Below are 14,361 nucleotides of genomic sequence, written 5' to 3' on the forward strand. Positions count from 1 at the left end.
TTGCGAGAATAGGGTCTGGGTTGAAAGATGTATGTTTCATGAGACTGATCAGCCTTCGGCACATTACTCACAGGGTGACGTCAGTTCTAAAGACATTTCCTGGCCCTGGCTGAGCAAAGTGTACAGCTTTCAAAAAGTATACATAGCTTTGATGGTCTCTTGAGACTTTAGCATGTCTACAGTGATAAACCTTAATCTAAAAACTGAAAAAAAAAATAAGAACTTGGGCAATCTCGGCTTCCTTTTTAGTTTTGCACAAATACACTCCTTAAAAAAAAACATTCCTTAATGAACTGTATCGCGTTTCACCTATGCTTCGGTGTATTCCAGGAAATGGGGTTGGACGCAGTCCCGGTCTCACGAGGGGCTCACAGTCTTAATCCCCGTTTTACAGATGAGGGAACTGAGGCACGGAGAAATGAAATGACTTGCACAAGGGTACACATCAGACTAGTGGCATAGCTGGGATTATTCATTCATTCAATCGTATTTATTGAGCGCTTACTGTGTGCCGAGCACTGTTCTAAGCGCTTGAGAAGCACAAATCAGCAACAAATCAGGAACATAGAGAGATGGTCCCTACCCAATAATGGGGATTAGAACCCAGCTCCTTCTGTCTCCCAGGCCCATGCTTTAACCACTAAGCCAACGAGTACACATCAGTCACATCTCTCTCTCTGCTTCTGTTAATGGAACACTAAAAGTCTGCAGGAACTGTTATTCATAACATCATTCGATAATATTTATTAAGCACTCACAGTATGCAGAGCACTGAACTAAACTCTTGGGAGCGTACAGTGCGAGATTAGTATAAACGATTTCCACCCACAAGAGGTTGACAGACCAGACAGGCATCAAGTTATAAAAGCATAAATCACTCTGTGCGAAGCACTGTGCGAAGCAGTAGGGTAGATACCAGATGATCAGATCAAACACAGTCTTGTCTGTACATGAGATAGAAATCGGAGAGATGAGGAAAGCAGGTAGCTACGCTGCCTTTGACACTTCAGGCTACTCTGTTCTCCTGGGGACTTTATCTAGACCTAGTTTTACCAAAGAGTTCTCTCCTGATTCCCCTCCTACTTCTCTGATCATTCAGCCTCAGTTTTTTGCTGTTTTTTTCACTGATTCTTCCTCTGCCTTTCCTCCCCTAGCTGTGAATGTCCTTCAAGACTCTGTTCTGGATCTCCTTTTCTTCTGAGTTTATCATCGTTCCCTTGGGGAGCACCTCCAAATCATTCTAAAATCCCATCTCCTCCAGGTTTTCCCTGAATGTCTCATCTCTTTTCCATCTTTTTTTTCCCACCCCTTGCCACAGCATGGCCTAGTGGGTAAAGCACAGCTTTGGGAGTCTAAAGGACCTGGATTCTAATCCCAATTCTGGCACTACTCATTCATATTCAATCGTACTTATTGAGCACTTACTGTGTGTGGAGCGCTGTACTGAGTCAGATGAGTGACCTTGGGCAAGTCACTTCACTACTCCGGCCCTCCGTTCCGTCATCTGTAAAATGGGAACTAAGACTTTGAGCCCCAGGTAGGATGGGGATTGTGTCCAATTCTAATATGCTTATATGAACCCCAGCTTTTAGTACAGTGCTTGGTACAAAGTAAGCACTTAACAAATACCACTATTATTATTATTATTCAGTACTTCCACGTCACTTAAGCACTTAGGTATTCATCCAACACCACTCCCTTTGCCCTTATTAAGGTATCTTTACTCACTACCACTTCCTCTTAACTGTAATTAATTTTAGTGTTTGTACCCCCAACTAGACTATAAGCTCCTTGAAGGCAGGGATCATGTCTACTAATTCTATAGTACTCTCCCTAGCACTTAATACAGTGCTCTGCACTTAATACAGTGCTCTGCACACAGTGCACTGTAAAATAGGGCAGGGATCATGTCTACTAACTCTACGGGACTCTCCCAAAAACTTAGTACAGTGCTCTGCCCACAGTAGACTGACTGCAAGCTCTTTGAAGACTGATCATATCTCAATGAATAAGATTGATTGATTGATTGATTGGGTGGCTTTGGATAGAGAACAGCAGGCTAAGGGTCGATTTAATAAATTATATTCAAAGGTACAGAAGGTCTTTCTGAGGAGAACATTGATCAAAGCAACCTTTGAAAAACGGTATGGAACAATGAGCTTCAAATGAAACCAAGAGAATTTGCTCTGTCATAGAGAAGAATTTCTGGACTTGACAGTGTAATAAGACACAGGACAGGGTGCTAATAAGGACTATGGAGTCTACAAACCTGGGGATCTTTATTCATTCACTCATTCATTCAATCGTATTTTCTGAGCACGTACTGTGTGCAGAGCACTGTACTAAGCGCTTGGGAAGCACAAGTCGGCAACATATAGAGATGGTCCCTACCCAACGACGGGCTCACAGTCTAGAAGGGGGAGACAGAAAACAAAGCGAAACATGTAGACAGGTGTCAAAATCGTCAGAACAAATAGAATTAAAGCTATATGCACATCATTAACAAAATGAATAGAATAGTAAATATGTATAAGTAAAATAGAGTAATAAACCTGTACAAATATATATACATGTGATGTGGGGAGGGGAAGGAGGTAGGGCAGAGAGGGGATGGGGAGGAGGAGAGGAAAAAGGGGGCATAGTCTGGGAAGGCCTCCTGGAGGAGGTGAGCTCTCAGTAGGGCTTCGAAGGGAGGAAGAGAGCTAGCTTGGTGGATGTGTGACAGAGTAGCTCAGTGGAAATAGCACAGGCTTTGGAGTCAGAGGGCATGGGTTCAAATCCCGGCTCCACCGCTTGTCGGCTGAGTGACTTTGGGCAAGTCATTTCACTTCTCTGGGCCTCAGTTCCCTCATCTGGAAAATGGGGATTAAGACTGCGAGCCCCACGTGGGACAACCTGATCACCTTGTATCTCCCCAGCGCTTAGAACAGTGCTTTGCACATAGTAAGAGCTTAACAAATACCATTATTATTATTATTATTATTATTATTGTTGTTATTATTATTATTATTATTATTATTATTCCAGGCCAGGGGAAGGACGTAGGCTGGGGGTTGACGGTGGGATGGGCGAAAACGAGGCCCAGTGAGAAGGTGAGTGGCAGCAGAGGTGTGGAGGGTGTGGGTTGGGCTGGAGAAGGAGAGAAGGGAGGTGAGTTAGGAGGGGGCGAGGTGATGGAGAGCCTTGAATTCAGTCCATTAGTGAATGGTATTTATTGAGCGCTTACTGTGTGCAGAGATCAGTACTAAGATCTTGGGAGAGGACAGCGCAGTGAAGTTGGTCTTGCTTCACCTCACTTCCCCCACTCACCAACTTGGACACACCCTCCATCTCATCATCTCTGGCCACTGCACGATCTCCACCCTCATCAATTCTGAAATCCCTCTCTCTGACCACAACCTTCTCACTTGCCTCCTCTCTTACATTCCTCCCCCTTGTAAATCTGTATTACTCCCCCACGGAGACCTCCGCTCTCTCAACCCCATCCATCTCTCTCTGCGCATCACACCCCACCTAGTCTCCCTACACACTCTACCCACTCCTGATGGGTACTCAACTCCTAGTTGCTTAGTACAGTGCTCTGCACACAGTAAGTGCTCAATAAATACGATTGAATGAATGAATGAATGAATGAATGAACTCCACCCTCTCTACTCAATTCAACTCACTTGCTCCCCTATTACTTTGTCGTTCTCACGCCATTCATGCATTTAATCATGTTTATTGAGCACTTACTGTGTGCAGAGCACTATACTAAGTGCTGGGAAAGTGCAATTCGGTAACAGATAAAGACAATCCCTACTCAACAAAGGGCTCCCGGTCTAGAAGGGGGAGACAGACAACAAAACAAAAACTCACAGCCCTGGATCACCTCCACTGTCTACCTCCTTCGCTCTTACATTCGAGCTGCTGAATGCTGCTGGAGGAAATCTAAAACACCAGGCCGACTTTGCGCGCTTCAAGTTTGTCTTTTCTTGCCTTAATCTTGCCCTCTCCTCTGCCCGGCAAAATTATTTCTCTTCCCTTATTGACACCCATGCCTATCATCCTTGTCAGTTCTTCCGGACATTTAACTCCCTCCTCAGGCCCCCTGTCCCTCCCCCTACCCCATCCCTCATCCCCAATGACCTGGCCACCTACTTCATTAGGAAAATCAACACCATCAGGTCTGAGCTCCCTAAAATCATCCCTCCCCCTCCTCCATCCCCCCTCCTCTCGATCCCCTCTTCTACTTTCCCATCCTTCCCAGCAGTTTCTTCAGAGGAGATCTCCTCCCCCCTCTCAAGTGCCAGCCCCTCCACTTGCACATCAGACCCCATTCCCTCCCACCTTATATAAGTCTCACCCCTTCCCTCCCCTACTCCTTAACTTCCATCTTTACCTGCTCACTCTCCAATGGCTTCTTCCCTTCTACCTTCAAACACGCCCTCATCTCCCCCATCCTACAAAAGCTGCCCCTTGGCCGCACAACCCCCTCCAGCTATCACCCCATCTTCCTCCTACCCTTCCTTTCCAAACTCATGGAGCGAGTCCAATTCCTCTCCTCGAACTCTCTCCCGGACCCCTTCCAATCTGGCTTTCGTCCCCTCCATTTCACCGAGACTGTTCTCTCAAAGGTCACCAATGACTTCCTTCTTGTCAAATCCAATGGCTCCTACTCCATCCTAATCCTCCTCGACCTCTCAGCTGCCTTTGACACTGTGGACCATCCCCTTCTTCTCAACACGTTATCCAACCTTGGCTTCACTGACTCCATCCTCTACTGATTCTCCCCTTATCGCTCTGGCTTTTCATTCTCAGTCTCCTTCACAGGCTCTCCTCCTTCCCCTCCCATCACCTAACTGTAGGGTTTCTTCAAGGGTCAGTTCTTGGTCCTCTTCTATTCTCCATCTACACTCAGTCCCTTGGTGAACTCATTCACTCCCACGGCTTCAACTATCATCTCTACGTGGATGACACCCAAATCCATATCTCCTCCCCTGTTCTCTTTCCCTCCTTCCAGGCTCGTATCTCCTCCTGCCTTCAGGACATCACTACTTGGATGTCCTCCTGCCACCTAAAACCAAGCATGTCCAAGACAGAGCTTCTTATCTTCCCTCCCAAACCCTGTTTGCTCTCTGACTTTCCCATCACTGTGGATGGCACTACCATTCTTCCCATCTCACAAGCAAGTGACCTTGGTGTCATCCTTGACTCCACTCTCTCATTCACCCCACATAACCAATCCATCACCAAAGCCTGTGGGTCTCACCTTTACAACATCGTCAAGATCCACCCTTTCTTCTCCACACAAACTGCTACAATGTAAGTACAATCACTCATCCTATTCTGACTGAATTACTGCCTCAGCATCCTTTCTGACCTCCCATCCCCCTGTCTCTCCCCACTTCAGTCTATACTTCACTCTGCTGCCCGGATTATCTTTTTACAGAAACATCCTGGGCATGTCATCCCTCTCCTCAAAAATCTCCAGTGGCTGTCCCTCAACCTCCATATCAAGCAAAATCTCCTCACTATTGGCTTAAGAGCTCTCCATCACCTTGCCCCCTCCTACCTCACTTTCCCTCTCTCTTACTTCATCCCAGCCCGCACACTCCACCCCTCTGATGCAAACCTTCTCACTGGGCCTCATTCTCGCCTGTCTTGCCACTGTCCCCGTCCCACGTCCTACCTCTGGCTTGGAATGCCCTCCCTCCTCAAATCCGTCAAACAATCACTCTTCCCCACTTCAAAGGTCTACTGAAGGCTCATCTCCTCCAAGAGGCCTTCCCAGACTAAGACCCCCTTTTACTCAGCTCCCCCTCCCCTCGCCATCCCCCTGACTTGCTCTCTTTGCTCTACCCCCTAGCCTGACAGTACTTGTGTATATATGTACATATCTATAATTCTATTTATATTAATTCCTTTTTACTTGTCTTGATGTGTATATATCTATAATTCTATTTCTTTATATTGATGCTATTGATGCTATTTTCTCCTCAAAAATCTCCAGTGGCTACCAGTCAATCTGCGCATCAGGCAGAAACTCCTCACCCTGGGCTTCAAGGCTGTCCATCACCTCACCCCCCTCCTACCTCACCTCCCTTCTCTCCTTCTACAGCCCAGCCCGCACCCTCCGCTCCTCCGCCACTAATCTCCTCACCGGGCCTCGTTCTCGCCTGTCCCGCCATCGACCCCCGGCCCACGTCATCCCCCGGGCCTGGAATGCCCTCCCTCTGCCCATCCGCCAAGCTAGCTCTCTTCCTCCCTTCAAGGCCCTACTGAGAGCTCACCTCCTCCAGGAGGCCTTCCCAGACTGAGCCCCTTCCTTCCTCTACCCCTCATCCCCCTTTCCATCCCCCCATCTTACCTCCTTCCCTTCCCCACAGCACCTGTATATAGGTATATATGTTTGTACATATTTATTACTCTATTTATTTATTTATTTATTTTACTTGTACATATCTATTCTATTTATTTTATTTTGTTAGCATGTTTGGTTTTGTTCTCTGTCTCCCCCTTTTAGACTGTGAGCCCACTGTTGGGTAGGGACTGTTTCTATGTGTCGCCAACTTGTACTTCCCAAGTGCTTAGTACAGTGCTCTGCACACAGTAAGCGCTCAATAAATACAATTGATTGATTGATTGATGCCTGTTTATTTGTTTTGAAGTCTGTCTCTCCCATTCTAAACTGTAAGCCCATTGTGGATGGGGATTGTCTCTCCTTATTGCTGAGTTGTACTTTCCAAGTGCTTAGTACAGTGCTCTGCGCACAGTAAGCGCTCAATAAATATGATCGAATGAATGAATGAATAGACAAGATGCCAGCCCATAATGATATTGCAATCTGTAAGGGGAGACAGACATTAAAATAAATTACAGATTGGGGAAATTGGAGAGTATAAGGATATGCACATAAGGGCTGTGGGACTGAGGGTGGAGTGAATTGTGAATAACAATAATAAATGTGGTATTTGTTAAGCGCTATGTGCCAGACACTGTACTAAGCACTGGCGTGGATACAAGTAAATAGGGTTGGACACAGTCCCTGTCCTATGTGGGGCTCACAGTCTTAATCCCCATTTTACAGAAGAGGTAACTGAGGACCAGAGAAGTGAAGGGACTTGCTCAAGGTCACACCGCAGAGAAGTGGCAGACCCAGGATTCGAACTAATGATCTTCTGACTTGCAGGCCCGGGCTCGATCCACTATGCCAGAACCAAGTGTACAGCTGATGCAGAAGGGAAATCAAGTTGGGGAAATGAGAGCTTAGTCAGGGAAAGTCTGTTGGAGGAGATGGGATTTTAGGAGCACTTTGTGGGTGGAGAGAGAGTGTTGGTCTGTTATAATAATAATAATGTTGGTATTTGTTAAGCGTTTACTATGTTGAAAGCACTGTTCTAAGCACTGGGGGAGATACAAGGTAATCAGATCGTCATTCATTCATTCATTCATTCAATCAATCGCATTTATTGAGTACTTACTGTGTGCAGAGCACTGTACTAAGCGCTTGGGAAGTACAAGTTGGCAACATATAGAGACGGTCCCTACCCAACAGTGGGCTCACAGTCTAGAAGGGGGAGACAGAGAACAAAACATATTAACAAAATAAAATAAATAGAACAGATATGTACAAGTAAAATAAATAAATAAATAGAGTAATAAATATGTACAAACATATATACATATATACAGGTGCTGTGGGGAAGGGAAGGAGGTAAGGTGGGGGGGATGGAGAGGGGGGAGGAGGGGTAGAGGGGGAGGGGGGAGGGGATTGTATTTATTGAGCACTTACTGTGTTCAAAACACTGTACTAAGCGCTTGGGAAATACAAGTTGGCAACATATAGAGACGGTCCCTACCCAACAATGGGCTCACAGTCTAGAAGGGGAGACAGACAACAAAACAAAACATGTGAACAGGTGTCAAGTCATCAGAATAAATAGAAGTAAAGCTAGATGCACATCATTAGCAAAATAAAATAAATAGAATAGTAAATATGTACAAGTAAAATCGAGAGAGGCATGGTTTGGAAAACGAGAGGGGAGAAGGTCAATCAATTGATAGTATTTACTGAGTACTTACTATTTGCAGAGCACTGTATTAAGTGCTTGGGAAAGTAAAATACCACTGACAGGAGGAAATGTGTGACTAATGTGTCGGGAGTGGAAGATTCAGGAACAAGAGATGGTTGGAAGGCTGGCTTGGAAGGAGTTTATCAATCAGAGGTAATCGCTGAGCAAAGCTTACTGTGTGCAGGGCACTGAACTTTCACTTAATAATAATAATAATAATGGCATCCATCAAGCGCTTACTATGTGCAAAGCACTGGTCCAAGTGCCGGGGTGGCCACAAGGTGATCAGGCTGTCCCACGGGGGGCTCACAGTCTTCATCCTCATTTTACAGATGAGGGAACTGAGGCCCAGGGAAGTTAAGTGACTTGCCCAAAGTCACACAGCTGATAAGTGGCGGAGTTGGGATTCGACCCATGGCCTCTGACTCCCAAGCCCATGCTCTTGCCACTAAGCCATGCTGCTTCCCTAGTCTCAACTACTTGGCATTCTCAGAATGTCCTCCATTTTATGCAAACAAAATATGAGAGGAACATGCTTATGCAATAATTTCAACTCTTAAAGCAGCGTGGCTCAGTGGAAAGAGCACGGGCTTTGGAGTCAGAGGTCATGGGTTCAAATCCCAGCTCTGCCAATATCCAGCTGTGTGACTTTGGGCAAGTCACTTAACTTCTCTGGGCCTCAGTTCCCTCGTCTGTAAATTGGGGACTAAGACTGTGAGCCCCCGTGGGACAACCTGATCGCCTTGTAACCTCCTCAGTGCTTAGAACAGTGCTTTGCACATAGTAAGTGCTTAATAAATGCTATTATTATTATTATTATTATTATTATTATAGCAGAATGCTCTGCACATTAACTCTCTTCCTCAAAGAGGAGGGTGCACCCAATTCCACATTCACACAGTGTTTTCAGTACTTTAAAAAACTGAACGGAGAGGTTTTCTGGTCATCATCAGGAACTTCTCCATTGGGGGCATTAAAAATCAGCTTCCAGCACACACAGATCTCTCATGTAAGAATGGTTTGGTGCCTGCAACTTAAAACTAGATAACTTGGTTAGTGCTGGTTTAATGTAGAGGGATTATTCCATCGGAAGGCACTCGATCCCTCATAACTGTTGGTTATGAAGGGGAAGAGGTTGGTGATGCGATTGAGGTACAGTGAGTAAGTTCATGTTAGAGGATTGAAGTCTGCAGGCTGGGTTGTATCAGGAGATCAATGAGGGAATGTAGACGGGGGAAAGATTACTGAATGCTTTTAAGCTTATTCATTCATTCATTCATTCATTCAATCCTACTGATTGAGCGATTACTTTGTGCAGAACACTCTACTAAGTGCCTAGGAAAGTACAATACAGCAATAAAGAGAAAGAGTCCGTTCCCACAGCGAGCCCACAGTCTAGAAGAAGGGAAAGTTGGTAGATATGATCCCTGCCCACGATGATCTTACTATCTGTAAGTGGGGACAGACTTTAAAATAAATTACAGATCGGAGAAATTGGAGAGTATGACATGTACGTAAGCTGTGGTGCTGAGGGTGGAGTGAATTGTGAATAACAATAATAACTGTGGTATTGGTTAAATGCTTACTATGTGCCAAGCACTGTTCTAAAAGCAGGGGCAGATACAAGGTAGTTAGGTTGGACACCGTCCCTGTCCCACATGTGGTTCACAGCCTTACTCCCCATTTTGCAGATGAGGTAACTGAGGTGCAGAGAAATGAAGTGACTTGCCCAAGGTCACAAGCAGACAAGTGGCAGAGCCGGGATTAGAATCCACGACCTTCTGACTCTCAGATCTGTGCTCTATTCACTACACCAGAGTTGCTGTTTAATGTGGTGGTGGATGGGCAATCACTGGAGGTTCTTGAGGAGGGGGGAAACAGGGACTGAAGGGTTTTTTTTTTTTTAGAAAACTGATCCAGGCAGCAGAGTGAAGTATGGACCGGAGTGGGGAAAGACAGGAGGCTGGGAGGTCCGCAAGGACGCTGATATAGTAGTCAAGATGGGTTATCGTGAGTGCTTGGTTCAGGGTGGTAACAGTTTGGATGGAGACGAAATGGCAGACTTTAGAAAATTTGTGAATATAGCACTGAAATGATTTGGTAATGGGTCAAATATGTTGGTTGAATGTGAGAGAAGAATGAATGATAATGTCAAGCTTACAGGCTCATGAGATGGGAAGGACAGTGTTGTTGTCTACAGTGATGGGAAAGAATTGGGGAGGACAGAGTTTGGGTGGCAAGTTAAGGAATCTGTTTAATTCAGTCATTCATTCATTCAATAATATTTATTGAGTACGTACTGTGTGCAAAGCACTGTATTAAGTTGTTGAGAGAGTACAATATTAGCAACAAACAGACACATTCCTGCCTATAACGAGTTCATGGTTTGAGGAGTTGGAAGGACATCGAAGTAAATAGGTTCTAAAGGCAGGAGGAAATGTGAGACTGCAGAGAAGACGAGAGGTCAGGGCTGGAGAGGTAGATTTGGGAATCATCCACGTAGAGTTGAAGCCACGGGGGTGATGAGTTTTCCAAGGGACTGGGTTTAGATGAAGAATAGAAGGGGACCCAGAACTGATCCTTGAAGGACTCCCACAGTTAAAGGGTGGGAGGCAGAGGAGGAGCTTGTGAGAGAAACTGAGAATGAGCGACTAGAGAGATAAGAGGAGAACCAGGAGAGGACAATGTCAGTGAAGCTGAGGTTACATAATGTTTCCAGGAGAAGGGAGTGGTCCAGGATTGGAATGATGTAGTCATTCGATCAATCAATCAATCAATCAATCATATTTATTGAGTGCTTACTGTGTGCAGAGCACTGTTGGCAACATTTAGAGACAGTCCCTACCCAACAGTGGGCTCACAGTCTAAAAGGGGGAGACAGAGAACAAAACCAAACATACTAACAAATAATATAAATAGAATAGATATGTACAAGTTAAATAAATAAATAAATAAATAGGGTAATAAATATTCATTCAATCATATTTATTGAGCGCTTACTGTGTGCAGAGCACTGGACTAAGCGCTTGGGAAGTACAAGTTGGCAACATATAGAGACAGTCCCTACCCAACAGTGGGCTCACAGTCTAAAAGGGGGAGACAGACAACAAAACCAAACATACTAACAAAATAAAATAAATAGAATAGATATGTACAAGTAAATAAAATAAATAGAGTAATAAATATATACAAACATATATATAGAGAGAAGCAGCGTGGCTCAGTGGAAAGAGCCCGGGCTTTGGAGTCAGAGGTCATGGGTTCGAATCCCAGCTCCGCCACATGTCTGCTGTGTGACCCTGGGCAAGTCACTTAACTTCTCTGAGCCTCAGTTACCCCATCTGTAAAATGGGGATTAAGACTGTGAACCCCACATGGGACAACCCGATCACCCTGTATCCCCCCCAGCTCTTAGAACAGTGCTTTGCACACAGTAAGCGCATACATATATACAAGTGCCATGGGGAAGAGAAGGAGGTAAGATGGGGGGGATGGAGAGGGGGAAGAGGGGGAGAGGAAGGGAGGGGCTCAGTCTGGGAAGGCCTCCTGGAGGAGGTGAGCTCTCAGTAGGGCCTTGAAGGGAGGAAGAGAGCTAGCTCGGCAGATTGGCAGAGGGAGGGCAGGATCTGGACACAGGAAGCTGGAATGGTCAGCGACTCATGGCCACTTCATGGGCAGGGCAGGTTCCTAGTGAGAGGTCCAGCGTGGCTCAGCGACAAGAGCACAGGCTTGGGAGTCAGAGGTCATGGCTTCTAATCCCGGCTCTGCCACACATCTGTCGTGTGACCTTGGAGAAGTCACTTAACTTCTCTGAGCCTCAGTTACCTCATCTGTAAAATGGGGATTAAGACTGTGAGCCCCACGTGGGACAACCTGATCACCTTGTATTCCCCGCAGCGCTTAGAACAGTGCTTCGCACATAGTAAGCGCTTAACAAATGCCATCATTATTATTATCTGGATCCATTCAAAACCACGGACTTTTCACTGTTCACTTTGTTATTTAATTTGATTTACAAAGGCAACTTGAAAAATTAAATCACATCCAGGACCCACGTACAAGGAAATGACAAGTAATTAAAATAAACAAAACAGAAAAATTAATGGCTTTTATTCAAGTCGATTAAACATCCGATGAGAAATGTGGTTTTTTTTCCTATAGTGTATCCGGAAGGTTGACTCATTGGCAATACCTAAGGAGGGTAGAAAAGGAAATCCTCTTTAGAAAACCCTTAATTCTCCTAATTTTTTGTAATTTGGAACTAGGAACTGCCATCCTTTTGCTTTTAATTGTAGAGGGACGGTCTCTAAGGTATGAAAGGCCTAAGCAATTCAGGACGGTCTCAATGACAGCCTATCTTTTGGCTTTGATGATGTCTCCCTTTCCTTTCTTCCTACCTTGTGGGAAGGGACTGTGTCCACGTCATGGCCTAGTGGAAAGAGAAGCTGTGTGACTTTCGGCAAATCACTTCATTTCTCTGTGCCTTAGTTACCTCATCTGTGGGATGGAAATTAAGATTGTGAGCCCTAGGTAGGACATGGACTGTGTCCATCCTGATTACCTTGTAATCAGGGCTTAGTGTGGTGTCTGGCTCATAGTAAATGTTTAACAAATACCTTTATAAAAACTAGAGAGGATCATGTCAGTGAAACCAAGACTGGATAAGAGATCTTCTCAGACAAAGCCCCTTCTTTCCTCTTCACCCTCTCCCTTCTGCATCGGCCTGACTTGCTCCTTTTTCTCTCCCCACCCCCACCAGTCCCATAGCACTTCTGTTTACATCTGTCACTTATTTATTTGTACATCAGTCTGTCTCCCCCTCCCTAGACTGTAAGCTCACTGTGGGTTGGGTATGTGTCTGTTTATTGTTGCACTGTACTCTCCCAAGTGCTTAGTACAGTGCTCTGCACACAGTACGAGCTCAATACATACGATAGAATGAATGGATAAAGTCTCCATGAGAAAGCAGGGGTTCTACGGTGTCGAAGGCAGCTGAGAGATCTAGGACAATTTCAGATTTGGTGAGAAGGTTTGTTGTTTAATTTAGAGGGGACTGTTTCCATGGAGTGAAAGGGATGAAAGCCAGATTGGAGGGGGTCAAGGGAAGAACTGGAGGAGAGAAAGTGGAGCGAGCAAGTGTAAACATCTTCTCCAGAAGTTTGGAGAGGAATCAGAGGACAGAGATGGGGCGATAACTGGAGGGAGCCGTGGGATCAAGGGAAGGGTTTTTACATTGTATCGTATTTATTGAGCGCTTACTGTGTGCAGAGCACTGTATTAAGTGCTTGGGAAGTACAAGTCAGCAACAGATAGAGACGGTCCCTACCCAACAACGGGCTCACAGTCTAGAAGGGGAAGACAGACAACAGAGAAGCAGCGTGACTCAGTGGAAAGAGCCCGGGCTTTGGAGTCAGAGGTCATGGGTTCATATCCCAGCTCTGCCAATTGTCAGCTGTGTGATTTTGGGTAAGTCACTTAACTTCTGTGTGCCTCAGTTACCTCATCTGTAAAATGGAGATTAAGACTGTGAGCCCCCTGTGGGACAACCTGATCACCTTGTAACCTCCTAGGTGCTTAGAACAGTACTTTGCAGATAGTAAGCACTTAATAAATCCCATCATCATCATCATCATCAAAACATGTAGACAGGTTTGAAAGCAGTGGGGAAGAAGTTGTTGGAAAGTGAACAGTCGAAGATGGCAGTCAAGGAGGGAAGAAGTCGGGGGAGGTAGGCATCCTTTAAAAAGGTATGAAGGGGTAATGTCAGAAACACAGGTGGAGGGGTTTGATTTAGAGAGGCGGTGAGAGACCTCTTCTTGAGATACTGCAGTGAATGTAGAGAGAGTCAAAGAGGGTTCCCCTCTCAGGGTTGCACCTGGAGAGTTTCCAGTAGTCTACCAGTCTCGGCTATGGGAGGGACAGTCAAGCAGTGGGCTACCCATTCCACTCCTAGCTTGGGCAGTGGCTAGTGAGTGGAAGGCCATCTGCTACAAGTCAAAACTCAATTGTGCTGGACAGCAGTGGCAGGGGAGAGAGTCGAGGATGGAGACTCAAGTTGACTGCACACAAGGAGGCAATGGTAAACTACTTCCCGATTTTTACCGAGAAAACTCAATGGATACATTACCAGAACGTTTGCAGATGGAGGTGGGGCATTCTGGAACAGATGTGTCCATGGTGTCACTATTGGTCGGAGACAACTCGAGGGCATAAAACACAACACAAAGAGGGTGGAATGGAAAGTGGAATTGTAGAGGAGTAGGGGAGATTTTAGCGAGGTCACACCTGACGGTTTCAAATATATTGA

The 14,361-nt window shown here is 45.5% G+C and overlaps 1 non-coding gene across 1 annotated transcript; it reads left to right on the plus strand.

Annotated features, from left to right (window-relative positions):
* Positions 1-13,911: 13,911 nt before the first annotated feature.
* LOC119929120 lies at positions 13,912-14,049 on the plus strand. Its single transcript, XR_005451260.1, has one exon. It is a non-coding gene; the product is annotated as a small nucleolar RNA SNORA7 (small nucleolar RNA).
* The last annotated feature ends 312 nt before the right edge of the window (positions 14,050-14,361 follow it).

The sequence above is a fragment of the Tachyglossus aculeatus genome, chromosome 5 (assembly GCF_015852505.1).
Source record: "Tachyglossus aculeatus isolate mTacAcu1 chromosome 5, mTacAcu1.pri, whole genome shotgun sequence".
In the NCBI taxonomy this organism is placed as follows: Eukaryota; Metazoa; Chordata; class Mammalia; order Monotremata; family Tachyglossidae; genus Tachyglossus; species Tachyglossus aculeatus.